Raw genomic sequence first — 27928 nt, forward strand, 5'->3', positions numbered from 1 at the left:
AGACCAATGGAACAGAATAGAGAAGCCAGAAATAGACCACATATATATATAGTCAACCACTTTTCTACAGAGCTATCAAGAATAAACATAGGAAAAAGATAGCTTCACCAATACATAATTTTGGGAAAACTGGATATCAACATACAAAAGAATAAATTGGGACTTTTATCTCACACAATATACAAAGATGAACTCAATGTAGATTAAAGACTTGAAAATACAACCTGAAACCATAAAATTCATAGAAGAAAACATAGGTGAAAGCTTCATGACACTGGTCTTGACGATGATTTCATGGACATGACACTAAAAGCATAGGCAACAAAAGCAAAAATAAACAAGTGGGACCACATCAAACTAAAAAGCTTCTGCACAGTGAAGGAAACAATGAGCACAGTGAAGAAGCAACCTGCAGAATGGGAAAATATCTGGCAACCATTCATCAGATAAGGGATTCATAAATAAGATATATAAAAAATTCCTACACTCAATAGCAAAAACAGAACAAACAAACAAAACCCAAGTAACTTTATTTAAAAGAATGGGTGAGAGACTGGAATAAACATTTTCCCAAAAATATATTACATTTTATATTGTCTTCCTTGACAATTACTTTTTCACTGTGAAAACCACTCAATGATGTCACAGATGGATTTCATAAACATGGAAGTTCAGAATTCATGAAAGATTTGGCCAAAGACGAAAAATAGCTCTGATTTCCAAACACAAATCATTTCAATGAGCAAAATAACAAAGTGCCTGGTATGATAAAATGCATTCTCTCAACCTTCTTTGAGTGCGTTCCAGCACAAATGTCTATCTACAGTATTCATAGCAAATTCTAGCCAACCTCTGAATTTCCTTATTAGCTTGAAACTAAATGGCAGGAAACACCCAGGGGCACTCGTAACACTAGAATCTTGTGCCAATTTAAAACTGGATAGACAGTACTGTGGAGCTAGTTTCTTAATACTTTGAAAAATTCCATTGAAATGAGAGATAACAAACTTGAAAGGAAAGTACTTTTTGCATCAATAAATAAAACATCAAAGTGATTATTGAGCCAAAGATCCAAAGAAGTCATGTGCAGTTTTCAGTATAATAAAGCACTGCATATGAATTCATATGATCAGCCTGGTTAAAAAAATAGCAATACTTTCTATTTCTGGAACAACCTTTCTCCTAGGGAATGATGGAGGCACTAATATCACTGTACTTAGCCCAATTTTATACTTGTGCTTTGTTTCTGATCATTTTCCCAAATAACAGAGCGCCAGTAAGTTAATTTCAGTTTCAAATCACTTGACAAACACCAGAATGTTAGAAGAAATGGTGGTGATAAAAATAATTAAGAAGCAATATGAATTCTGCAAGCCCAAAGTTTTTGTGACAATACATAAATAGAAGAAGATAATATGAAGTCTTTTTCTTATAATGATTAAAGACGGCCAGCAAGTCAAAGCTATTGCCCTGGAGCCTGCTTTCTCCCTTTGCCGTTTTCTCTGAGTGGTTTGGGCAGGGTTGCCATCCGCTTCCTCCAGGTCCCTCTGTGGATGCCTGGGCTCTTCGGTGCTCTGCTTTTGGCTCTCTTAGATGTGAACTGGAAAGAGTATGGGCTTTGGAGACAAATAGGCCCATGTTTGAATTCCTGCTCGTACACTATGCAGTTGCCCATTTTGTAAATCATTCAGCTTCTCTGTGCTTAGCTTCCTCACTTATATGATGGGATTCTTAACCCAGTAGAACAGAAGCTGGACCTGCATTGACCAACTTTCTGGGTTAATGGCACTCCCATTGCTGCAGAAAAGTATGCTGGCTGCTGTGCATGGCCTGATATAGCGACTTGTTCCCCACACTGCAGACCCTAGACCAGCAGCATTGCAGCAACTGGGAGTTTGTTAAAATTGCACAAATTCAGGTTCATTCCAGACCTGCTGAACCAGAATCTGCATTTCATTAAGCTCTTGAGGGGATTCCTGTGCAAAAGAAAGATGGAGAGGCAGGACTTGTCTCCAGCACACTCAGGTACTTCTGCTGCCACTGGCTAAGTTGTATGACCCTACATAATAAGTTTTAATTCCCAAGCTTATGTAGGCTTGCTGTTCTTTTTGTTATAACTGTACAATAATTTTAAAAGTTAGTTTTTGGATGAAAACAAAAAATTAATAAATAATTATTATTTTTAAAATAAAGTTGTTGTCTCTGTGAAACCCAAGGTGAATGTGATGGAAAGACGATATGCAAAGGGACTTAAAACATCGCTGTTGAGTAAGGTACAAACAAGACAACTGTTAGTTACTGACTGAAGTGGAGGGATGTAAAAATACAGAAGGAATCTGAACTCTAATGATTTCACACATGTCTCTAAGTTATCCCTTCTCACTGAAGAAACTCCAACTGGAAATCGTAGGCCATGCATTACAAGTGAGATGTATGCAAGAAGTTAGTGCAACTATGGGCCAAGATATGTTCCTGGTGTGTTATGAAAAGATTGATGAATAAATGTATGTTTACATATTTTTAACTAAAATAAAATATTCAATGTACATTGAAACTGTGTTGTTTATGGTATTCTCACTTCAACTCACTCTTTGTCTTAGCAGATCAACTATTATCCCTGTAGCATGCTGGTGAACCTACCCACAGAGTTGGTATGGAGATTAGAAATGGTGAGTGTGCAAGGTACAGGGTAGATGCCTAAGAAGCAGAAGTTCTGAGAGGGTGATGTTATGCAGCTTGTCATGGTGCATCTCATGGTTTTGATGCCTTCCTCCTCACCATAAGTCATTTTACTTTAGGAACTCTTACATACGTAACATCGAAAGAGGCACTGTGAGAACTACGGAGATTAACACGTACTGACTCCACTCCAAAGAGGCTGCAATTGAATACTGATGACAAGGTAACAGAAGTAAGAATCATTTAAGGCAATGTGTTATCTGTTTTTCTGAAAGTTAATCACTTTTGGAAAAATTTAACATATAGTTGGTGTAGACAAAGACGATGTTTATAAATAACATCTGAGTAATAACTTTTTATTGTGTTAAAATCATATAAAATTCACTATTTTAACCATATTAAAGTACAAAATCAGTGGCATTTCGCACATTTATAACTTTATGCAACCTTTGCCACTATTTAGCTCCAGAACGTTGTCATCACTCCAAAAGGAACGCTGTCCCCTTTAAGCAGTCACTCCCATTGCCACTTTCCAGCCCTGGGCAACCACTAATCTGCTTTCTGTCTCTATGATTTGCCTATTCCAGATGTTTTATTTTGATGGAATCAGACATTACGTTGCTTTTTCTCTCCGGCTTCTTTTTTTTTTTTTTTTTTTTTTTTTTTTTTTTGAGACGGAGTCTGGCTCTGTCGCCCAGCCCAGGCTGGAGTGCAGTGGCCGGATCTCAGCTCACTGCAAGCTCCGCCTCCCGGGTTCACGCCATTCTCCTGCCTCAGCCTCCCGAGTAGCTGGGACTACAGGCGCCCACAACCGCGCCCGGCTAATTTTTTTTGTATTTTTAGTAGAGACGGGGTTTCACCGTGGTCTCGATCTCCTGACCTTGTGATCCGCCCGCCTCGGCCTCCCAAAGTGCTGGGATTACAGGCGTTCCTCTCCGGCTTCTTCACTTGGCATAACGTTTTCTAGGTTCATCCATGTTATAGATGTATCAGGACTTTTTATTCCTTTTTATGGCTGAATAGTATTCCAGTGTATGGATGACCACATTTCGTTTAGCTCTTCATCAGTCGATGAGCATGTGGGTTGTTTTCATCTGTGGATTATTGCAAATAGTGCGGCTATGAACATTTATACACCAGTTTTTGTTTGACGCTTGTTTTCAATTCTTCAGGATGTATACTTAGGAGTGGAGTTGCTAGGTCCTAGGGTTGTTCCATGTTTAACTAATTGAGAAACTACCAAACTGTTTTCCACAGCTTTACCATTTGACATTCTCACCAGCAGTTTATGAGGGTTTTGGTTTCTCTGCATCCTTATCAACATTTGTTAGTCTCAGTTTCTTTTTTATTATAGCCATCCTAGTGGTTGTGAAGTAGTATCTCATTGTGGCTTTAATTTGCACTTTCCTAATGACTAGTCATATTGACCATAATTTTACATGCTTATGAGCAATTTGTGTATCTTCTTTGGAGAAATATCTATTCAAGTCCTTTGCCTATTTTTGAGTTGGGTTGTTGTTTGTTTTTTAGTTGTTGAGTTGTAAGTGTTCTCTATATATTTTGTATCCTGGATCTTTATCAGATATATGATGTGCAAGCATTTTTTCTTATTCTGTGAGCTGTCTTTTCCCCTTTCTTTTTTTTTTTTTTAAGAGTTGGGGTCTCACTCTGTCACCCAGGCTGGAGTGCAGTGGTGTGATCATGGCTCACTGAAGCCTGCACCTCCCAGGCTCAAGTGATCCTCCTGCCTCAGTCTCCTCATAGCTAGGACTACAGGTATGTGCCACCAAGCTTGGCTAATTTTTAAACATTTTTGTGGAGATGGAGTCTTACTGTGTTGCCCAGGCTGGCCTCAGACTCCTGGGCTCAAGTAATCCTCCCATCTCAACCTCCCACCTCAGCCTCCCGCCTCAGTCTCCCAAATAGCTGGTAACACGGGGACGTGCCACCATACCCAGCTTTCCCTTTCTTGATTGTGCACTTTAATGCACAAAACTTTTTAATTTTGAAGCCCAATTTTTCTGTTTTTTTCTTTTGTTGCATGTACTTTTGTTATTATAGGCAAGACAGCACTGCCAAATCCAAGATTATGAAGACATACCAGTATCTTTTCTTCTAAAAGTGTTATAATTTTAGCCTTTACATTTAGATATTTGATACTTTGAAGTTATTTTTTGTATACAACGTGAGATCAAGGTCCAACATCCTTTTGTATATGGATATCTAGTTACCTCAGCACTATTTGTTAAAGAAACTATTCTTTTCCCATTGCATGTTCTTGGCCTGCTTGTTGAAATCAAGTGAAAATAGATGTATGGGTTTATTTCTGCAGTCTTAATTACATTCCATGACCCATATGTATATGATCTAACCTACACCTCTATGGTATATCCTAATGCCAGTAGCATATTGTTTTGATTGCTGTAGCTTTGTAGTAAGTTTTGAAATTGGGAAATGTGTGTCCTCCAACTTTGTTCTTAAATATTGTTTTGGCTATTTGGGGTCCCGTGCAATTGCTTATGAACTTTATGATTAGCTTTTCTGTTTCTACAACAACGGAAAAAGAAACTATTGGGATTTTTGAAGGGATTGTATTGAATCTGTAGATCAATTTGAGGAGTATTGTCATCTTAACAATATTAAGTCTTCCACTTTGTAAATGCAAGATACATTCCATTTATTTAGGTCTTCTTTAATTTCTTTCAATAATATTTTATAGTTTTCAGTATACAAATCTTGCACCTTCTTGGTTAAGTTTATTCCAAACTAGTTTATTCTTTTTAATGCTATTGTAAATGGAATTGTTTTCATAATGTCCTTTCAGGTTGTTCATTGCTAGTGTACACACATATAGCAAACTTTTGTGTGTCTTCTATCCTGCAATTTGCTAAATTCATGAGCTCTAATAATTTTTATGAGGAGTCTTGAGTATTGTCTGAATATAAGATCATGTCATCTGTGAATAGTGATAGTTTTATTTCTTCCTTTACAATGTAGATGTGTTAGATTTCTTTTTCTTGCTTAATTGCTCTGAATAGAATATTCAGTGAAATGTTGAATATGTGTCAAAGTAGAAATTATTGTATTGTTCCTGATAATAGGGAGAAAGGCTTCAGTTTTTCAGTTGAATATGATGTTAGCTATGAGGCTTTTCATGAACGCCCTTCACCATCTTGAGGAAGTTTCCTTCTATTCCTGTTTTGCTGACTGCCTTCTTTCTTAAATCATGAAAGACCACTGAATTTTGTCTGATACATTTTCTGCATCAACTGAAATGACTATATGGGTTGTTTTCTTTTTCCTTTCTTCAGTTAACGTGGTGTGCTACATTGATTGACTTTGTTATGTTGAACTACCCTTGCATTTTTGGGATAAATCCCACTTAATCATTATGTGTAATCTGTTTAATATGCTTCTGGATTCAGCTTGATAGAGTTTTGTTGAGAATTGTTGCACTTGTATTTGTAAGGGATTTGTATGTAGTTTCCTTTTCTTGTAATATGTTCATCTGGCTTTGGTATTTGGGTGATGCAGAACTCATAAAATATTTAGAAGTGTTCCCTTCTCTTCTACCTTTTGAATAATTTGAGAAAGTTTAATTTTAACTCTTCAAATGTTTGGTAGAATTCACCAACGAAGTCATTTGGTACTGGGATTTTCTTGGCTGGTTTTTTTTTTTTTTTTTAATTACTGATTCAATTTCTTTACTTACTTGTTTTAGATCTGTAGATATTGTCTGTGTCTCCTTGAGTCAGATTTCATTGTTTATTATTTTTAGAATTAATTCATTTTATCTAGATTATCTAATTCATTGGCCTATACTTTTTAATAGTATTGCCTTAAAATCTTGTTTGTTTCTTTAAGGTTATATTTTTAATTCTAATGTTAGTAATTTGAATCTACTCTATTTTTATTTTTCAGTTTGTTAATCGTGTTGATCTTTTCAAAGAACTAACCTTTGCTTTTGTTGATTCACTCTTCCTATCCTATCATTTTCTTTCTTTCCTTCTAATAGCTTTGGATTTAGTTTATTTTTCTAGTTCCTAAAAGTGTCCAGTTTATTGATTTGAGATTTGCCTTCTTTTTCCATGTAGCTATTAACATCTACAAATTTCTATATGAGCACTGATTTGCTGCCTTCTGTAAGTTTTGGTATGTTGTGTTTTTGCTGTCATTTGTCTCAAAGTATTTTCTTATTTTCTCTTGAAATTCTTTCTTTGATTCATTGGTTGTTCAAGTTTGTGTTTAATTTCCACATATATGTGAAATTTCCAGTTTTCCTTTGTTATTGATTTCTAGTTTCATTCCATTGTAGTCAGAGAATGTACTTTGTATGATTTAGGTCATTTAAAATTTACTGAGATTTGTTTGTGGCCTAATGTATTGTTATCTCAAAGAATGTTTCATTTGTACCTGAGAGTGTATATTTTGCTGTTGTTGGATGGAAAGTTCTATACATGTCTGTTAGATCTAGTTGGTTTATAGTGTTGTTGAAGTTGTGTATCTTTTTACTGATCTTCTGTCTAGTTGTTCTATCCATTATTGAAAGTGGGGTATTGAAATCTCCAACTATTATCCTAGAACTGTCCATTTCTCCCTTCCATTCTGTCAATGTTGGCATCAGATATTTAGAACCTCTGTTGTGTGCCTATACTTTAATGATTATGACATCTTCTTTATGGATTGACCTTTTATCACTATATAATGTTCTTCATTGTCTCTTTTAACATCTTTTATTTAAAGTCTATTTTGTCTTATATTAGTATAGAATGGACACTGCAGCTCTCTTTTGGTTAGTATTTTCTTGGAATGTCTTTTTCTATCCTTTTACTTTAAACTTACTTGTGTCTTTATATCTAAAGTGAGTAGCTTATAGATAGCATACAGTTGGAGCATATTTCTTTATCCATTATGTGAATTTTGGACTATTAATTAGAAAGTGTGATTCATTTACTTTAAAAGTGATTACTAATAAGAAAGAAATTTCTTTCGCCATTTAAAAATTTGTTTTCTATATGTCTTTTTAAAGAATTCCTAAATTCTCCCATTACTGCCTTCTTTTGTGTTTAACTGATTTTTTATAGTGTACTATTTGGATTTCCTTCTCATTATTATTTCTGTATTTTTTTTCTTAGTGGTTATCCTGAGGTTTACAATTAACATTTTAAATTTGTAACAATCTAGTTTCAATTAATATTCAATTTAGCTTCAATAGTATACAAAAACTCTGAATCTATATTGCTCCATTTGCCCCCTCATGTTGTTATTGTCACAAATTACATCTTTATATATTGTGAGCCTATGCAAACAGATTTATAATTATTGTTTTATGCATTTGTTTTTAAAATCATATATGAAAAATGAGGCATTGCAAATTAAAATCATAATAATACTGGATTTAATATTTACCTAGGTAGTTAACTTTACTGGTGCTCTTTAGTTCTTCATGTTGTTTCCAGTTACTGTCTAGTGTTCTTTCATTTCAGCTTGAAGGCCTTGTGTTAGCATTTCTTGTAGGGCAGGTGGTCTACTAGTATTGAACTCTCTTAGCCTTGTTTACTGAGGGATGTCTTAATTTCTCCTTCGTTTTGCCAATTTATAATTTTTGGTTGACAGTTTTTTTTTTTTCTTTCAGCACTTTAAAAATGCCATCCAACTGCCTTCTGGCCTTCATAGTATCTAATGAGGAATAAGTTGATAAACTAATTGATGATCCCTTGTTTGTGACTAGTCACTTTGATATTGCTACTTTAAAGATTTTCTCTTTGTCTCTGGCTTTCAACATGTAATAATGTCTCAGTGTGAATCTCTTCAAGTTTCTTTTACTCAGAGTTCAATGAGTTTGCTGGATATGTAGATTCATGTCTTTCATTATATTCGGGAAGTCTGGGGCCATTATTCAAATATTCTTTCTGCTCCCTTTCGTTATTCTCCCTTCAAATATTGTTTCTGACTTTACCTACTTCTTCTCCCCTTCTGGGACTTTTTTCTTTTTTCCTTTTTTTTTTTTTTTTTTTTTTTGACAGAGTTTTGCTCTTGTCACCCAGGCTAGAGTGCAATGGCATGATCTTGGCTCACTGCAACCTCCTTCTCCCGGGTTCAGGCAATTCTCCTGCCTCAGTCTTCCGAGTAGCTGGGATTACACCATGCCTGGCTAATGTTTGTACTTTTAGTAGAGATGAGGTTTCGCCATGTTAGCCAGGCTGGTCTCAAACTCCTGACCTCAGGTGATCTGCCCAACTTGGCCTCCCAAAGTGCTGGGATTACAGGCATGAGCCACTGTGCCTGGCCCTTCTGGGACTTTCATTATGTATACATTAGTATGTTGGTATGTGTCTCATGTCTCTTAGGTTCTCTTTATTTTTCTTCATTCTTTTTTCCTTCTGCTCCTCAGACTGGATAATTCTAACTGATAGATCTTCAAGAACACTGATTTTTTTTCTCTTAATTTCTATGTTTATTCAAAAACAAAAACAAAAAAAAATTTAAAAGAACACTGATTTTTTTATTCTGCCATTTCAAATATGCTGTTGAATGACCTAGGGAATTTTCTGTTTTACTTACTGTATTTTTCAGCTCCAGGATTGCTAATTCCACTTGATTTAATTTCTTATTTCTATCTCTTTATTGATAGTCTCTATTTGGTGAGATATTATTCTCCTCATTTCCTTTATGTCTTTGAGCATACTTAAGACAATTGATTCAAAGTCTTTGTCTAGCAAGTTCAATGTCTGGCTTTCCTTGGGGACAGTTTTCATTCATTTCCTTTTTTCTTGTGACTGGGCCCTATTTTCTTATTTCTTAGCATGCCTCATAATTTTGGTTGCAAATTAGGTATTTCAAATATTTATATATCAAATATTATGTCATAATTCTGGAAATCAGATTTTTTTTTTTTTTTTTTTTTTTTTTTTGAGACGGAGTCTCGCTGTGTCGCCCAGGCTGGAGTGCAGTGGCCGGATCTCAGCTCACTGCAAGCTCCGCCTCCGGGGTTTACGCCATTCTCCTGCCTCATCCTCCCGAGTAGCTGGGACTACAGGCGCCCGCCATCTCGCCCGGCTAGGTTTTTGTATTTTTTAGTAGAGACGGGGTTTCACCGTGTTAGCCAGGATGGTCTCGATCTCCTGACCTCGTGATCCACCCGTCTCGGCCTCCCAAAGTGCTGGGATTACAGGCTTGAGCCACCGCGCCCGGCCCTGGAAATCAGATTTTTACCCCTGCCCAGGGTTTGTTGTTGCTGCGTCTTATGGATTGGAGTGGTTTGTTTAGTGACATTTTCCAAACTATTTTTGTAAAGACTGCATTCTTCATCGCACATGGTCATGAAGTGTCTGTTCTGTTAGCTTAGCTGTTAGCTACAGATTTCCCTAAGTGCCTAGAGGAAAAAAAAACCACCAACCCCCAACTTCAAACAAACAAACAAACAAACAAACAAAAACTCGTGGGTTTTCAGATTGAATTCTATTGAGGGAACTCATTTCATGTTTAGACAGACTGCTTACAACTCTGCCTTAGCCCTCATTTCCTGCTTGCACAGAGCATAGAAGCAGCCAGAGATAAAAGCTTAGGGTCCTTTCTGGTCTTTTATGAACATAGTTCTGGTCCTGGGCATAAGTATAATCTTCTAGTTTCCTTGGTATGCATGAGAGCATTTCAAAGCCTTTGTTCCCTTGTGTATTTCTTTCCCCAACTCCTTCCTTCCCAGATTTTTTTGGCTTGCCTGCTGCCTGCCCTTTAGGGGCTGCTTCTAGTATATTTACCTTTAAATGCATTTGACAAACACTGCCTGGAAAGCCACTCAGCTCTGAGAAAACTCTATGGTGGGCAAAACAAAGTTTAGCTCCATGGACCAATCCTTCAGGGAGCCACCAGGCAGATCAACATCTACTTACACAGTTCTCCAAGAACAAATCCACACTGCTCTATCTAGTACCAGCAAGCTGCACCATGAACACAGGTCCTATATTTATGGCTACTGCCATGCTCTGGAACAAAGAACCATGGACAGGTATGTTGAAATGCTACCACAATCTCTTCCCAAATTTCAGCAGTTTCTTCCTTATTTAATCATTCTCCTTATTGTTGTAAGTTTTTAAATTAAATTCCAGAGATATGAAAAAGCTAATTGTAACAACTTTTGCTTGCATAATCATTGCTTTAGTGAAGGGAGTTAGTTTGGAGTTCCCGATTCTATTTTCAATCACATAATAATGTTTTAACCTAAACTTGTCTAGAATTGTTATTCCTGTTTTGTAATTAATAGCACACATTTTGCTGATCCCAGAAAATATCTCTGATGCAAAATCTATCATGAGCTGAAAGCACAAGGCCTTGCTAAATGTTAAAACCAAAATTTTAAAATAATTTTTATAATGGGCACTGAAGTATGGCCTACTCCATATTTTTTAAAATCTTTGATTGCCTCAAAATAAAATCTTCGTATTTATTGACTCTGTTTTAAAAGCTCAAGCCTTTCTCTTTTCTAATACATTTTATAATTGGTTTCTTTAAAATAATACCATTTGCAAACACAAAGCTGCATACCAATACTGTTTCACTGTGTTCCATCTCTCAGAAAAGACTCCAGAACAACTTTCAGGAATGGGAACTTGGCTCTTTATAATTGGCAGGTTATTTTTGGCACATGTGGGGGATCTGTGACTTTACAACCTTGCCCCACGAACTCTGGATCTACAACCTTATCACCAGGCACTGTGGTATAATAAAAGCAACTCTCATGTAAAATTTTGCTGCACATACCAACATCTTAAACAAGTACAAAAATAGCTATTCCACTTATTCCTATAATGTCTATGAAGTCCCAGCATTGTTCTTCGTACAAATTACATGACCTAACTGCTTTTTTCCTGGGAGTCATGCAAAGACACAATGGAATGTGAAGGTGCTATGGCTTGGATGTTACCAAATCTAATGTGGGAACTGGATCCCCAGTGTTGGAGGTGGGGCCTAATAGGAGGTGTCTAGGCCATGGGGATGGATCGCTCACTCTATTAGTTCCCATGAGAGCTTGTTGTTAAAAAGAATCTGGCACCTCCCTCCTCTCTCTTTCTTCCTCTCTCACCATGTGATCTCTGCACATGCCAGCTCCCCTTCACATTCCACCATGACTGGAAGCAGCCTGAGGCCCTCACCAGATGCCCAATCTTCCAGCCAGCAGACTGGTGAGCCAAATAAACCTTTTCTCTTTGTAAATTCCACAGTCTCAGGTATTGCTGTATAGCAAAACAGAACAGACTAAGATAGATGGCAGGTTAGCTAATCCTAGATGGTATGACTTAAGTCAATTATTCTAAATTCAAACACATATTTTGGTAGTTTTCCACTAATTTTTACAAGGCCACCGTTAAGTAAATTGATCAACGAGGCTAAGCCCATCCACTATTTAAGAACTGCAAATATGTTGCAACAAACAGGACTTTTACACTCAAAGAAACCTTGGAAACAAATCTAGTTCTACTCCACACACAATGCTGTGATCCCCTCAGTGATGTAACTGATAGAGAATTTTCGGTGTCAGCTTGGACACTTCCAGAGACATTACTCAGATCTCCAAAGCTTTTCATTCCATTTTGGAAGACTTGTAATTTCTTTCCTGATAACACTTGGACACCACTGCTTTAAGTCACCGCTCCATTCTTTTTCCTTTGGTCAAGCTCCAGTTTGACAAATTAACATTTCTATGAAAATGCTGAATAAAAGAGATGTAGATGAATCAACGAAAATAATATTAGTACCACTACTTCCCCTATCCTGGACCAATTCTGGTGGAATAGATAAATTACAGTTTTTAAAATAAGATTTACATTCATTTCAGAATTGATGTCCTCAAAGATTTGGAAGCCAGAGTTATCTCTTTTATGTTACATGATGTAGAAATGCAAAGATTCAATAAGTCATTAATATAAGAACTTGCAAAGATTGAAAGCTTTTCAGAAATAAATAATTTATATTTACTTGTTGCATCTATCTGGAAGCTCTCCCAGTGCAATGTCAACTTTACCTCTGTCTTTGGCATCTAAGGCATGCATCATATGTAATTCACAAAAGAGCAGATACTGTATGAAGATACTTGCTTAAATATTTTACCTTTGACAGATTCAGTGCTTATCAAAGCTCATAGAAGATACTTAATTGCAATGGAAGAACCAGATTAGTCTGCATGGCAAGACATCAGTGCATGTCAAGAGAGCCGTTGAAGCTAGGACTGCTGAGTTTTATTTCCACGAGAGACCAAGAAGCTTTGAGAGTTGGACATTTCTTCAGGGAAAGATAAAGTGGGAAACATCACTTTGGTCTGATAGCAAGTGGTTGTATTTAGAGCAGAGAAGTGGGCTGTCAACTTATATTTTGATTATCTCAGTGCTTTACTGTTTGTGCTTTTGAATGGTTGATTTATATTCTTGACTTTGATCTTATTGCATTCGTTTATATTGTATGGTTAAATTGTTTGAGTTCTTTAATTTGCAATCATCATTTCTTTATTTACTTATTTATATCCCACTTTATTCCAAAAATGATTCAAGGCAGCTTACGGAAATACCTACAATTCAAGAAGACCAAATAAAATATAAAAATAGCTGAGTGCATCTGGACAACCAGAATGTAGGGCTATGAAAACAAGAACAATCCAGATGTGGCCTTGGAATACTTAGGATATGCTGTCAGAGCTTAAACCCTAGCTGTAGGTGAGCCATATTTAATGTCAGCCTTTCTAGATGCTAAAGTGGTAATGTGGCTTAAAATTTCATATGACTTGAACAAGTTAATTGCTTACGAAAAAGCACAGTTGTTTCTGACAGCAGGGAGAGATTTCTCATTTGTGGGAAATTTATTAAACACAGAGGAATTCACTTGTTTATTGCTCAGCATGGTACACTCATTCCAGTTAGGAATACAGACGCTGGTGGATCTTTTAGAACATGGATTAAGGATACCAATGCTACATACCCTAGGTCTGCCCCACATTCCATCCAAGCATGGACTTTTTCAGTTACATTTGCAACCCTGGGTCCATCTGAAATTAGTCTTCACTGCTCCAAGGATCTTTAGAAAACATAATTCTCTTATTTGTGTGTACCTTTGATGTATGTGGCTTTTATGTTTGAATCACTGTGTTAAACACAGTGGTCTTCCTTACCAGGACTTTGTGTAGCAAGATTTTACTTTCATCCTTCAGTTAAACCTAATTAAGAAAATTAACTGAAGGAACTTCCCATAAAAATGAGATGTTATTATGTGCTAATGAAAGGCAGATTGATGAAGCAAGTCTCCTAGTTACGCAAGTCATAAACTCAAGGTCTCATTCCCGTCAAAGAGGCTTAACTGTCTGTTCCCAGAGCTTTCACGTAATTAAGGTATGCTCTTATTAGGTGTCAATAAATGCCCAGAGGGTACAGTCTGCACGTGGAGTATGTGCTGCTGAATATTTGATGTGATGGTTTTTGTTAAAACTATCCAAGTTTAAAACTCTCAATTGCTCTCCTTCTTCACAGCAATACCACTTATTGCGTAACCTCCATGTGGAAGGGTCCTTGCTTTACCAAATGTGTGCAAGGATGTTCTTGGATAGACTTTTGTTGGGGGAGGGGTGGCCATGACCATCTTCATCCTTAGAGGGTCTCCACGTGCCCAGCCTCATAGGTCTCTCTCTCCTCTGAAGTTAATCATGGCTGTGTCTCTCACCTTCATGACAGCTCTCTCACACAATGGCTAGGAGTGAGGAGTCACTTTTTCCAGGGTCCCTCCTGCCCGGCCAGTCTACTCCTGACCAATGACAGCAGACCTCAATGGCAAGGCTTCGCCCGGAGTCCAGAGGATCTCAGCATCGGAAGCGCACAGCTAAGAATTCTTATTTCCCTCAGTCACAGATCTCCTTGTGCTGCCCGGGAAGGGATGGCCTTCCAGATGCGAGCCTACAGATGCTGCCCTCTCTCCTGAGTTCTCCCTGTTCCCTTCTTCCTATCCTCTGGCAGAGGGATTTCTTAAAGTCCTCAATCCAAGGCAGCTTCTTCTCTGGGAAATAATTTCCTGCTCTTCCTAAGATGGGTGTGTGTGTATGTGTGTGTGAGAATCTGTGTCTGTATTCGTGTGTGAGTGTCTGTGTGTCTCTATGTATGTGTGAGTATATGTGTGCCTGTGTGATGTGTGTGTCTGTGTGGTATATATGAGTGTCTCTGTGTGTGTCCCCATGGGACTCCGTGTGTGTGTGTGTATGTGTGTGTGGTGTGTGTCTCTCTGTGTGTGGTGTGTGGGGGTGGGGTGGGTATGCCCTCTGGGTCTTCTTTGCCCTACACACTAGCATCCGGGGTTCATGGGGGCTTTTTCCTTGCTCACCACCAACGGAGACGTGCAGCCCCATGAATGGATGGGAGGAGCGTCCTCCACTGCTCCTCAGCACCCTGACAGCCTGGCTAAGGCTGATTTCCTTACTGGAGGCAATCAAGCCACAGCCAGATGAGCACTGCTTCTTTCTTTTCTTTTATAATAAGTGTCACTTTAAGAGGCATTTGACCCTTCCCTGGAATTGCTTACAATGCAAGAGTCAACCCTAAATCTTCATTTTTAAAAATCCGAACCTCCAAATGCGAAAAATACCAGAGTTAATTGAATATATCTTTCCTCCCAAATCTCATATCATCGGTCTTCAGCCTGTTCCCCCCAGTCTTCAGGCTCGGGATGCACCCTGTAACATGTCAAGGAAGCATCACTTATTCAGCTGATGGATACTACAGTGAGTGCCACGTTTGCAGAAAGTGCTGTGCTAGTTGCTCTTAGATCGGCATCCACACCCTCACACCTTAACTGCAAGCGGTGCTCTCGGGCACCAGGGTCCCAGGCTCTTGGAAGCTCATTCTCCACTGATGAGTCTTTCCTCAGATTGTCATCCTTGGCCATGTGCCGTGGCTCACACCTGTCATCCCAGCACATTGGGAAGCTGAGGCGGGAGGATTGCTAGAGCCCAGGCGTTTGAGGCCAGCTTTGACAACATAATGAGACCCCGACTCTACCTAAAAAATTAAAACTTAGCCAGGCATGGTGGCACACTCTTGTTGTCCCAGCTACTCAAGAGGCTGAGGTGGGAGGATCACTTGAGCCCAGGAGGTTGAAGGTGCAGTGAGCTATGATTATGCTACTGCACTCCAGCCTGAATGACAGAGCAAAACTCTGTCTCAAACCAAAAGAAAAGAAAAAAGGAAGGAAGGAAGGAAGGAAGGAAGGAAGGAAGGAAGGAAGGAAGGAAGGAAGGAAGGAAGGAAGGAAGGAAGGAAGGAAGGAAGAAAGGGAGGGAGGGAGGGAGGGAGGGAGGGAGGGAAAGGAAGGAAGGAAGGAAGGAAGGAAGGAAGGAAGGGAAGGAGGGAGGGAGGGAGGGAGGAGAAATAGAGAGAAGGAAGGAAGGAAGGAAGGAAAGAAAGAAAAAAAGAAAGAAAGAGAGAGAGAGAGAGAGAAAGAGAAAGAAAGAAAGAAAGAAAGAAAGAAAGAAAGAAAGAAAGAAAGAAAGAAAGAAAGAAAAACAAAGAGAGAAAAAGACTATTACCCCCAGCTTTCCCTGAGCTGTTGGGATGCTGCTCATGTCTAGCCCTCCCTAATGCACCCCACACCTCACCCCTTGGAGCAGCGAGGTTTAGTCTCCTTGGCAACACTTTCCATATTTGTAATTTCTAAAATTGTGATTTACTATCTGTCTCTTTTGCTGTGAAAGTGAGCTCCTCAAGGGAAGGGACTGTTTCCGACTTGTCCTTGCTGGTGCCCTTGGCAGATCTCAGTGCCTTGCACATGGAACACTTTTGGCAAAACATGTTCTGATGAGCAAGCAAACACTGCGTGTGCCATCTGGGTCCCCTACCAGCCTTACAGCCTTGCCTCATTAAAAAAACTGCTCTACACAGAATTCAAAGTTTTGGAATATTACAAAATGTGAACAGAGAGTAAACAGATTTCATCATAGCTCTGGGAGTAAAATGAGCATAACTTCAGCTTCAAAAACTCTTGTGAATCACCTCAACATATTCTGTATAAAACACAGAAACTTTTGTTCTAATATAAATGTTACACTAATTCCACATGTAAAACTACTGTCAGGAGCAAAGTTCATTGTGAATGATATTCTGTGCAAAAACAGTCCAATGCTTACCTAAGAATCAGAAAGAGAAGGCTTTACTCAGGATGCAGGAAAAAAAGAATCTTTCTGGGAAAATTACACACAGATAGTCCCAGCAACAAGTGGGAAGGTTTATATTTTTCCTGTTCAATGTCTGAACAGTAAGGCAGTCCATGCTCTTGCTACTGTGAGAATCAAAAGACAGACAGACCCCCCCACCCACCACCAACTCCTGGAACCTCAGTTAGGCTGGCCAGGGCCTCAAACTGGTCTCTGGGAGCTGAACTTGGCCCACCTGATAGGGAAGCCAGCCCAAGGTGTGGGGTGGAGGAGCACGTTCACGGTAACACCTTCCCACACAACCCAAGAGTCTTGAAACATGGATAAAGGACAGGTTAAGGTTGCTAAGTTCTGCTGTTTTCATGAATTCATATAAACGAGATGTAAAAAATTATAATTCAGTAAGAGCATTGATTTGGAAGCCTGTTTGAATATCAAAGACATATGTTGTAGTCTAAACTGGAAGTCATCTGCTGGTCAATGCTTATCTAAATTACCGGTTCCATCTTGGATTTAAAGATCAACACCATAAAATTGAAGTTCTACAGTGGTAAAGGCCACAGCTCAAAGAATGACTGAAACAGAATCTTGGGGATGGCTTGGAGACAGACGTGTTCAGGCGCATTGCTGTTTTGTCCTCAGCCTGCACCATGAGAGAAGGACCTTTCTCTCTTCATCTGTAGGATCAGCACTGAAGCTCAGGAACAGAGGAAAGTAAAGCAAGTCATTGTTAAGGTAGAAACTCTTCCTGGAATTATCTGCAAATGCTACATCCTCGTCATGGTCCCATGTGTCTGTGTGGCTACTCGTGTGGCTTTTACATAACTCACAGGATGGAAGTTTTCAACTCACTTGTGGTTCTGTTCTGAGAACGATATGGGATAGGGGGCAGAATGCCAGCCCAGGGCAACAAGAAGCCATGCAGAGAATGCCCTTCCAAAGGCAACAAGGCCGGAGCGGGGGCAGCAGCGAGCTGGGGTCTGCACTTCAGATCAGCGACAGAAACCTGTCCGGGAAGGTTCCCATGGGGATGCTGGAGATGAGGATGGAAAGGAGAAGCTGAAAATCTGAACTTCAGGAGTGACACAGGAGAAACTGGCCACAGGAAAACAACATGGGCACAGCAGGAAAGTGGGCACTTGGCTTCTAAATGGAACTCGAGCAGGTTCTGACGGCTCCTAAGCTGTTCTCCTTAGGGGACAGAGATAGCTGAAAGCATCAGCAAAGAGCTGAGCACCTGGTCCCAGCGTGGCTGAGGAACACATGAGACTTGACTGGAAGCCTCTTCCCTCCCTCGTTTTGCTTTGTGACTTTTTGCTTTCAGTTACATCTCTTTTTTTTAACCCAAACAGTTCCAAAGAACTGATGGGAAAAAGCACCTCATTCCAAGTTATTTGTCCTGGTTCTGGTACCTCGGACTGATCCTAGGAGTCCCGGTTTAGATCCAGAGGCTGACTGTAAGAAACAGAAAAAATCCTTAAGCAGAAGGTCCTCCCCTCCCCTCCAAGCTGGCCTTGGCTGCTTCCATCGGCTGTGGGCCATGTCATCCTGGCTTTTGTCCCTCACTCCTCCCAAAGAGTTAACCCCTGAGCCATCAGTCAGAGAAGTGAGGGGCGGCACACAGGGGCTGGGAACCTAGGCTTCTCGAATTGGTATATTTTTCTCCCATTAGTCAAGAAGGACTAAAACAAAGAGGTGCGTGACTGCACTGTGACACTGGTGCTTTAAGAAGACTGTGCTGCAGAGGAGAGGATGCACTGAATAGAATGTTGGGGGTAGAATGACTAATCAGTAAGAGCAGGTTGTCCAGCAGGCCGGGCAAGAGAAGGTGTTGATGGCAGCCAGGATGGGGAGCAGTGGACCTGAGCAGGAGAGATTAAGGAATCTCGGGATTCTGAATCCTTCAAGTTCACTCCATTGAAAGTACTTTACTTCCTAACATTAACAATGTTTCAGTGGTCCCAAGATGTCTACAGTCATCATTAGAAGTGTCTTCTAGGCCGGGCGCGGTGGCTCACGCCTGTAATCCCAGCACTTTGGGAGGCCGAGGCGGGCGGATCACAAGGTCAGGAGATCGAGACCACGGTGAAACCCCGTCTCTACTAAAAAAAAAAAAAATTAGCCGGGTGCGGTTGTGGGCGCCTGTAGTCCCAGCTACTCGGGAGGCTGAGGCAGGAGAATGGCGTGAACCCGGGAGGCGGAGCTTGCAGTGAGCCGAGATCGCGCCACTGCACTCCAGCCTGGGCAACAGAGCGAGACTCCGTCTCAAAAAAAAAAAAAAAAAAAGAAGTGTCTTCTAAATACCTGTGCCCCAAAGAGAAGGTCACTTGGGAGTAGGGGGACAATAAGTGCTTGAAAGGCCCTCAACCTGGCTGGCGAGCTCTCCGTGCAGTCTGGACATCAACAGCTACATTCAAAGCCCTCTTAGGTCACCTTGCCTTCTGTAAACCCAATTGTGCTTAGTTGCCTACTGAGTTTAGGTAATCAGGGAGATTTACAGGAGAGGAAAATATACAAGAACAATGTGGGGCTGCGATGTTTCTGGAATGCAGGGAAGGCACGTCTCGTTTGCTGAGAGGACACATGTTTAATGGCAATGCCGGCAGTAGCAGGCTTTTAGTGGCTCTCCTGCACCTGACTGGCTTGGGCTGGGAAGGATTTGCCATCCCAAAGCGCGTGTACTCCCATACAAGTCAGCTGTGAGGGATTTCAATGCCTTCCGTGAGCTCAGAAAGGATTCTCTGATCACATTTCTAATAAACACTCTCGTGGGAAGATGATGAGAACAACGGTACGAATGATGGCTCCTATTTACTGACTGTTCCCTCTGTGTCCATTCTGTGTAGGCACTTTGGAGGTATTATTTGTAAAACTGACAGTAACTCCACAGCATAAGTATTTAGTATGTTTATCTATTGCTGCTTAACAAGCCATCTCAAAGCTCAGTGGGTTAAAACAGTATTATTGTATCTCCTGATGGTGTGGATGGAAAATTTGGACAGGGCACAGTCAGAGGAGCTGTACTCGGCTTCACGGTTGGACGGCTAGGACGGCTCTCATGGCTGCCGCTAGGAGAGGAGGGGCAGCTGGCCACTGCCTTTCTCCACTCATAGACCTCTACCGGTGTGGCTTGAGCTTCCTCACATCATGGCAGCCTCAAGGGAGTTGCACTGTTCAGGGTTTCAAAAGCCAGTTCATGTCATGGGAGATGGGAAGTGGGAGCTGCCTGTGCCTTGAAGATTGGGCCCTGAGAGTGGCACAGCATCACATCCTTGTTCTTTCAGTCCAAGCAGTCAGAAAACCCACCTGCATTCAAGAGGAGAGGACAGAGTCCCCCTCTCAATGGGAGGATTTGGCTGCCATTTTTAATCCACCACATTATTATTCTTCCTATTTTATAGGAGAAGAAACTGAAGCTCAAAGAAGCCAGAAAATATATGTCTTTAAGTAACATAAGAAATACTGCCGAGGTTTGAAAGTATGACTGACTCTCATCCGTTTTTCTTTCTAGTATACAGCCCCGCTCTCTTAAAATGCGGACACTTGATCTTCTAAGATAAGACTTTTTGAGCCACAAGCTACTCTTCCAATTGGATGTGGAACAAAACTTAGCAAGTCATTGTCCACGTTCTTTTTAAACTTTGCATCACTGAATGAAGAGGCCCCATCTAATAAGCTGTAGAATTGAACACTTCTCTTCAATTTCAGAGGCTGTTCAAGGTAAAGGAAGAGGAAAAAATGGAAGTGAATAAAATCACAAATTTAAATGAGAAATACCTGGCTCGGGGAAGGTTTCTTTCCCCCAGAGGATAGATATATATTTACATTATGAAATAAGCTGGAATCCAATGGAAACCCCTTGTTATTATTAGATTTCCTCTTGAGAAGGATTTACAAATGAAAACACAACTTGCTATTTTAGTATTTTGTTTTTCAGGGAAGAAAAACCCTTTGCAAAAACAAATTTAAAAGAAAAAACTTATCCATTTCAAGAGCTTGTTTATTTTCTTATTTACCAGGCTAAAACTGTCTTCTTTCATCTCTGATTACATTGGGGGTTGGAGAAAAGAGGGTTTTTATTTTGTTTTGTGTGCTTTTTTCCTTTTCTCTAAATCTGGAAGGTCGCTTTTCATTTGTGGGCAGTGCTAAACCTTTCCTTATCCACAACTGCGTTTCTGAATCCACAGCCTCCTCCGGCCGTAACTGTAGCCCAAGAGCTCCACGCAGTGGGGGATAGGAAATGAAGGGTGAGGGCAGTCACATGTGAGATGGCTGCAGTGTTCATCTGTTATCTGGTGGCCCCACTGAACAACCGTGGCCATGACCCCGCTGTGCACCTGCTAGCACACAGCTCCATGTTCCTTTGCCATGTGTCCTGCTATTGTGCTGTGATTCCCCCTCCTCAGCTCCACAGGAATCTGGAAAATCAGAGTCCTGTGGCTGCTTTTGCAATCCTAGTACACTTTGAGAACTTCATGTTCCAGTAAGCTTTATATAATGTCCTAGACCATTAGAGCCTTTTCAACTTCCTTATTAACATTTATTCATTTCTAATTACACAAGTAGAGGGAAGCTGCAAGAGATGTGTCCCTGAAGATCTGCAAACTTAACGCAACCATTGCATAATTTTAATCCAGTCTTCACAAAGGGAGTCATGTGCTACTTTTCTAGCCAAGTCACCCTTGGCTCCTGCAACCTCGTCACCTCCCCACTCTTCCCCGGAATGTGGGGTCAGGCACCCGCACACTCTGCAGCACAAATTTGCTATTCCTTCTCTATCAGTAACCATCTTTGTCCAGATATCCCAGGTCTCAGGCCACCACTCCTTCAGAACTTCACTTCATTGTCACCTACTCGGTGAGGAAACCTACCCCACAATCACAGGTGCCCTGTCCCATTCCTACATCCTGCTTTGTTTTCCTGAGTGTTGATCCCCTCTAGCACTGTGTCTACACCGCCTTAGCCAGTTTCCTACTGGACTCCACAACCCCACCCATATGCCCCCTGCTAGAATGTCACCTCTGTGAATCCCTGCTGCTTTCAGGCTGTCTTCCAGAGCCTAGAACAGTGCCTGCATGGAGAAGTCATTCCACACATACTTGTTGAAAGAATGCCTAAAGAATGAATAGCATAAATCCAGTCCACAGCTCTTTATTCCTGGCAGCTTCAACATGTGCACTTCTTGAGGAATTTCTAATTTGGAAGATATGTTATTTTTAAACATTCATTAATGAAGTTTGTGAATGAGCTATTTTAGTATTTTGTTTTTCAGGGAAGAAAAACCCTTTGCAAAAACAAATTTAAAAGAAAAAACTTATCCATTTCAAGCGCTTGTTCATTTTCTTATTTACCAAGCTAAAACTGTCTTCTTTCATCTCTGATTACGTTGGGGGCTGGAGAAAAGAGGGTTTTTTTACTCATTCAAAAAGAGGGAATTACTCATTCACAAACTTCATTAATGAGTCATGTTTTATGTTGTGTTCTCTCAATTTTGCCTACTTTATATTTGTACAAAATGTAACTGTGTGAACATATCCTCCTTTAAAGAAAATGATTGCTGTATATCCATGAGGTGTGGTTTCCAAGAGAGAACATTTACAGGTTGGCACTGGGCTATCTGCAAGTGGTCTAATGAAACACATGATGGGTTTCCACTAAGCCAATTCAGTACATTGGTTTTATCTTTTATTCAAAGATAGCTTGCAAAGGAAGGTCTGTATTTTTCTCTCTCTTTAAAAATAGTATTCATCAAAACGGTTGTGTTCGTTAGAGTGGATTTAACAGAGATCTGTTGTTAAACATTTACAATGCTTCATCTCTTTCCAACACTACTGTACTCAGACAACGCTGCCTCACTTTGTGTACAAAACAGTGAGAGAGATTGCTTTTATGTGGAAAGTTCAGTTATGAATGCGAAATGCTGCCAGAATCTGACTGTAATCCCAAGAGGCAGAAACTAACCACTTTTGTTTGGACGGCTTGCAGCTTGCAAAGGCACGTGCAGGTAGCGCCCCCGTGTGTTCACTGAAGGGACCCATAAGGTTATGCGGGAGAGCGAATGAACGCCAGGACTCTCCCCAGCCAATGCGTGCCTAAGGGGGATTTCTCAGTATAATATGCTTGGCGCTTCTGTTAGGGGTGGCCCTTCCTGAGCCATTTGACAACTCACTTCAGTCGAACCTAATAAACTTCCAACTCTCATTTTCCAATTATTATTAAAATTTCAAAGCAGGTGTGTGTAAAGTACCAGGTACTAGTAAACTGACTTTCCCCCATAAAAACATTTGAAAATCAATAATTGGTCCATACAACTAGGCAACGTGTTGCGTGAGTGGTTATTAAACTATTACAAAATAAGGACCATTTTCTGGTCCATTATAGTGGGCCAAGTATAGATTTGGAGTCACATGGGTCTGGGTTCAAGTCCCCATCTTCCCATTTACTGGCTGTGTGACCTTAGGAAAGCTACTTAGCTTCTCTGAGCTTCAGCCCTTATATGTGAGATGGGTTAACAACAGTGTTTCTAAAGCACTTTGTAGAGTTTCTGGCAAATGGTTACCAGGGGCCCTAGGGTTCAGTGGAGGTTTTAGGTGCCAGCCTCCATCAGGTGCCTGGGAGCTCAGGCAAGCTCCAGGCTGCCAATCCTACTCCCACTCCAGGCACCTTTGGCACCCATCTCCCCTTCGCCTCCCAGAAACTGGCCCTGCTGCACTGGAAGCTATGCTATGGTTAGGGGATACCAGTCTGCCTGGTCTTCAAGGGCTGGCACCTTTGGGTGTTGCCCCGTTCTCTTTCTCCTTTTCAAACATTCGCTCTCTTGCTTTGATTTTGAAATTCAATTGAAAATAAAACAAATTAATAATGATGGTTTTGTGAAAGGTTAGAGCAGGAGAGGTTGAGAGAAATGTGGAGAAAGTCCAGCAAATAGAAGCAAATAACAAGTCAAAGAAAACACTAGAAAAGGCTGGCTGGGTACAGGGGGGTGCACTGGTGATCCTAGCACTTTGGGAGGCTGAGACAAGAGGGTTGCTTGAGCCCAGAAGTTTGAGATCAGCCTGGGCAACACAGTGAGGCCTTGTCTCTACTAAAAATAATAATAATAAATAGCCAGGTGTGGTGGCACATACCTACGGTCCCAGCGACTTGGGAGGTTGAGGCAGGAGAATTGCTTGAGGCTAGGAGTTTGAGGCTGCAGTAAGCCATGATTATGCCACTGCACTCCAGCCTGGGTGACAGAGTAAAACCCTGTCTCTTAAAAAAGAAAGAAAGAAGAAAGAAAGGAAGGAAGGAAGGAAGGAAGGAAGGAAGGAAGGAAGGAAGGAAGGAAGGAAGGAAGGAAGGAAGGAAGGAAGGAAGGAGGGAAGGAAGGAAGGAAGGAGAAAAGAAAAGAAATTACCTTGAAGAAGGGCCACAGCCAGACTTGAGAGAAAATACTTTCTGAGTGTCCAAATGCTTCTTCCTCTTCTTCCATCATGACACAGGACTTTCCACTGAAATTGACTGGGTTCTACTCTGGAAGTGACACTGTGCCAGGTTCTGAACACAGACAGCGAGTGCAGTCACAGACAATGGCGACTCACAGACCACGCAGTGGCTGTGGACAGGGAGACGAGGAGATGCGGTTGCCTCTGGGCGCTTTTTGGAGGCAAAGTCTACAGAATTTCCTAGAGATTGCATGTGGTGTGGAGAGAAAGAGCAGAGGAGCATGACTCCAAGTGTTTGGCCAAGGAGAGGGTGAAGCTGCCATGAACCCACGTGGCTGAGCCTGAAGGGAGAGCAGGTGTGGGAGCATCAGGAGCTCAGATTTGAACGGTTACGTGTGACATTTTAGATGTCTATGTGGAGCTGCTAAGCAGGCACTGGACACAGGAATCTGGAGAATGAATTCTCCATATTAATCTCATAAAGATTCAGTGGTGATTTTTAAAAGTCAGTGCATTCATTAATACTTAACCGGAAAAAAAAATACAGATCATAATGGCTTCTATTAGTTTTATCGGAACAAAAGCCAAGCACAATCTTCTAAAATCCTATTCTGATGAAAGGAACTGTCAAACGATAGCAGACTTTTTTCCAAAGGGTTTTTGTAAATTTGTTATTTATAACTCAGAAGATATTTTCCCAGAGAAATAATTTCATGATTCATGGCTAACCTCTTGGGCTAGGTCTCAGAAGTGTATCTCTTGTATAACATAACAGCATATTTGTGGGGGGGAAAGAGTAAAATAACACTGTCAAGGTACTAGCAATTAAACAAACAAACAAAACTTAGTGATATAGGAGCTCTTATGCTTCCTTATTTATGATTCCTGATTTGAAATAGAGCTCATTTGACCAATCAAACCCTCTCTCCAAGAAATGACAAAGACCTTTTATTTGACTAGAACATTCAGCTGTGGGAGGCAGGTCCAAGAATTTTGTTTCCTGGCAGCAGACTAGGCTAGGGGAAGGAAGCAGGTTTGTGTAGACAAGGAACCTGGGACGGCAGGCTCAAAGAACTCTCAGAGGCTTAAGCCCACCATGAGAGAAGAAATGGGGTTTGCAAGCTCTATTTGAAGCCTCATTCACACTTTGATGTGATTCATTTTAGTCACATCCAAAACAAGTAGATCACTCGGGAATGCACATTTTTATTGAGGCGGAATAAAGAAAAAAGGGTTTCTAGAACTAGAGGAGGGTATTGGCTCAGATGGAGTCACCTGGGCCCGCAGCCAGCTAGTCTGTATGTTGATGGTGTGGGTGAGGGAAGACATTAAGTGCCTAAAGAGGCTTAGGAGAAGAGGCAAGAGGTAAGTTGAAGTCACAAAGACAACTTTTGCTGAGGTTCTGGTGGTAGCTGCTGTGATAACAAGAATTACGTTTATGGGTCACCAAGGCTTGAGTTACACTATCGAATCTAGCTTGGAAAACTACATGTCTTAGTCTATCATCATTTGGTCCATGCTTTGCATTCTCAGCTCTTCTAAGCGGGCTTCTCAGTTTAAATTCCCCTTGCCTGCTGTGATAACAAGAATTACGTTTATGGGTCACCAAGGCTTGAGTTACACTATCGAATCTAGCTTGGAAAACTACATGTCTTAGTCTATCATCATTTGGTCCATGCTTTGCATTCTCAGCTCTTCTAAGCGGGCTTCTCAGTTTAAATTCCCCTTGCTCAACTCCCACTTCAATTTTATCGTAGGAAGAGAAGGGGGGGGAAGAAAACGGGGACATTTGTATCACACCTTTACTGTGCCCATTCTCCCTCTTCTTCTCCCCTTTACTGTGAATGCAGGTTAGCACACACTTATCACGGCTTCCTTGGTCAAGGGTTCTCTGAAACATAGAACCCTTGAACACCATTGGCTATTGATATAGCTCCAGTGACTGGAGGAACACCAGGGTTCTTGGTCTCATGCTGATAGGATTAACAACACGGACACGTGGAGTAGTTTTAAGGAGCAAAAAGATTAACAGGCAAGAAAGAAGGAAGGAAGAAGAAAACAGTTCCTCCATATAGAGACAGAGATAGGGAGGATTCGAACAAAGAGAAAACTCAGTGTGCAGTGGAAAAATGGTTGCTTATATTGGGATCCTGGAGGAGGCGGTGTCTGGTTTGCGTAGGGTGCAGGCGATTGGTTTGACCAGGTGTGTCATTTACACAGCTCTCGAAAAACCTGGCCCTCCCACCTTAGCCCTTTAATATGCAAATGTGGGTCACCGTTATGTTTTGAACACATGGTGTTATCTGGAGGTGGCCACGAGACACTTGCTACACCTGATGACAAGGAAGAGATGACGGGAATTGCCATGTTGAGTGAACCCAGTTTCTAATGGCTTACATTTGCATATCAAAGCTTGTGGGACTGGCCCTTCAAGCTGCCTTTTCTGTTAGAACAGAAATGGTTCAGGGGTTATTTCTTATAACAGGAAAATTTCCACTGAGAACTTTTACCCTTACCACGTGCCTAAAAAGTATTTCTTAATAACTGCTATGTCACTATCATGGGTTTTTTCCCCCCATTCTTTCTTTGTTGATGCCAAAATAAAATTAAGTTAAATATTGTATCCTCTCATAGATCACGAATGCAATGAGGGCAGGCATTGTCTCTTGCTCGACAATTGGGTCCTAGGTGTGTAGGCTTAATGTCTTGTGCAGAGTGGGCATTCAGTAAATAATAATTCAATAATGAATGAATAAATAAGGGAGAATGTGGACGAGGCTATAGGCTTTTGGTGTAGATCCTTTAGAAAACTTTCTGGGCACTTTCAATGGTTTTAGAGGGTGATGGCATTGGGTGGTTAATAAATCTAAATTCACTTGAAAACATGCTTTCCACTGGTAACAGTCCTTTTACATTTAATCAGTCATCCCAAAGTTGTGGCGAATTGGAAGTCATGGCCACAGTATTTTACACTCCTCTATTTTCCTACCTCTTGAATCTGAACTTGCCTTATGACTTGTTTTCATCAATCAATTGTGGCAGAAGTAATGTGCAGTGGGCATCCAGGCCTTACGAAACCTGAAGCTTCCACGTTCACTCTCTTGAAATTCTGATGCCTTCCTATAAGGAAGCTCAGGCTAGACAACCAAATGAAGAGGGGACTTGTGTGTGGGTACTAAATTAGAAAGCGAGGATAGACAGAGAAAAAGCCCAAAGCCAGTTCCCCCGTTGTCACGAGAGAAAAGGCAAAATACTGATTGGCAATAGATTGTGTGGTGAGGCCAAAGGCAAGAGCTCTTCAAATTGTTATTTTCTATTCGACGAGAAGTGAGAGTTGGCAGGCAAGCAGAGATTGTGTAGGAGTTTTGAGAAGGAAGGTGTGAACAGCCCTCCAAAGAGTGGGTGAGTGATTTGACCACGGAAATGTGGGAGCGTTGCTCAGCAGCACCAAAGGTCGGCTTGATGTTTATGATCATTAAAATGAGTCATGTTAGCATGCTCGTTTGTTTTTTCCAGTCAAATTCACTTGCTCAAGAGGAGTTCCAGAGTAGGTTGAGAGTTGGGGTTTTTCCTGGCTGGGAGAAAGGAGGGAGAGGGAACCAAGGCCGTTGAGAGTACATGCACTAAAATGATGGGACCTGAATTT

The 27928-nt window shown here is 40.8% G+C and overlaps 1 long non-coding RNA gene across 1 annotated transcript in view; it reads right to left on the minus strand.

The window, feature by feature from the left end:
- LOC112426133 (uncharacterized) overlaps positions 1-27928 on the minus strand; it is a 54715-nt gene that overhangs the window by 25483 nt on the left and 1304 nt on the right. The gene's annotated exons all lie outside the window — the stretch shown is intronic.

This window comes from Macaca nemestrina, chromosome 19 (genome assembly GCF_043159975.1).
Source record: "Macaca nemestrina isolate mMacNem1 chromosome 19, mMacNem.hap1, whole genome shotgun sequence".
Lineage (NCBI taxonomy): Eukaryota > Metazoa > Chordata > Mammalia > Primates > Cercopithecidae > Macaca > Macaca nemestrina.